The 1484-nt window shown below is 40.8% G+C and overlaps 1 non-coding gene across 1 annotated transcript; it reads right to left on the bottom strand.

The window, feature by feature from the left end:
• Positions 1–259: 259 nt before the first annotated feature.
• On the bottom strand, positions 260–332 carry TRNAE-UUC (transfer RNA glutamic acid (anticodon UUC)). The gene has a single exon. It is a non-coding gene; the product is annotated as a tRNA-Glu (tRNA).
• Positions 333–1484: the final 1152 nt, after the last annotated feature.

Raw genomic sequence — 1484 nt, 5'->3', positions numbered from 1 at the left:
GCAGGGCACAGGCTTCTCTTGTTGTGGAGCATAGGCTCCAGAGTGCTCGAAGCTTCAGAAATTGCAGCACCTGGGCTCTAGAGCACAGGCTCAATAGTTGTGGTGCGTGGGCTCAGCTGCTCCCCGGGGATCAAACCCATGTCTCCTGCTTTGGCTGGCAGACTCCCAAACGGCTGAACCAGGGAAGTCCTGTTTTTATTTTTTAAATTAATTATTATTATTATTATTTTGCCACACTGTGTGGCATGTGGGATCTTAGTTCCCTGGTCAGGGATTGAACCTGCACCCCCTGCATTGAAAGTGCAGAGTCTTAACCATTTGACTGCCAGGGAAGCCCCATGACACCTTTTTAAAAATTGGAAACACTAGTAAAGTGATGAGATCGTTCGTAGCCTCAGACAATTCAGTTAGGCTCTGTGCCTCACTTTCTCTCAGTTATAAAGCAGGGGTAATAATGGCTGCCATCTGGAGTGTTGAGGGAATTATAAATGTTACAGGTGAAACACTCCATCAGCTAGGAATGCTTTGGCTGTGAGCAGCATAAAACCCAGTAATACCTGAAGAAGGAAATGGCAACCCACTCCACTATTCCTGCCTGGGAAATTCCATGGACAGAGAAGCCTGGTGGGCTACAGTCCATGGGGTCGCAAAGAGTCAGACGTGACTGAGCGACTGAACACATTGAGGGCTAAGAAATACAAGATATATCACTAATATAACACTAATTTGTACATATTATCACTTATTAGAACATCTGTAGGATATGTCAGCTATTACTTTGGAGAATCACATTATCATACTGAAATTATACTCAAAGAAGACTAGGAAAAACAGTGGAAATGTTTAAAGTATATTTTCCCTATGAAAGAGTATTCATAAACCTTACAGATTTCAAAGAATATAAAACATGAACTGGAAAACCCATGAAAAATATATAAAGTCTTTGGGTATAATAATTATATCTCTCAACTAAGTGATGTATTATATGTTGTATCACATGCTTTTCACAAAATAAAACACGAGATTTAACAAATGTTTTTATTGTGAAAAAAAAAAACAATTGTAGGATCTTAAGCAAATAAGCTTTTTTTGTAATATATATTAAAAGTCTGAATGGAGGAAGTTGCTGGCCTTAATCCAGCAGCATGAGTCTTTGAAAGTTTCTTGGCCTTTTCTTTACGTTGGTGGCCTCCTGCTGGTCACATGGGGGTTAAAGGGCCTGCCATCATGCCTGCATTCCAGACTGAAATGATGGGGGAAGGAGAAAGGTCCTGCTGGAACACCTGTCCCTTGTTATGGGGACAGCAAGTTCATCTAGAAATGCCCAGCAGAATTCTGCTTATAACAGTGCTATCCTGTCACCATCCGTAGCTAAACAAAAAGCTACAAAAGCCACGGTTTGACTTTTAAGCATCTGGAGTAGAAATGTCAGGGGAAAGGGAATGGGGAGTAGCTTTAATTTTTTTTTTTTTTTTTTTGGCTGT

This window comes from Bos javanicus, chromosome 23 (assembly GCF_032452875.1).
Source record: "Bos javanicus breed banteng chromosome 23, ARS-OSU_banteng_1.0, whole genome shotgun sequence".
Taxonomy (NCBI): domain Eukaryota; kingdom Metazoa; phylum Chordata; class Mammalia; order Artiodactyla; family Bovidae; genus Bos; species Bos javanicus.
Note: the sequence above shows the minus strand (reverse complement) of the source record. Positions and strands in the feature narration are given on the sequence as shown.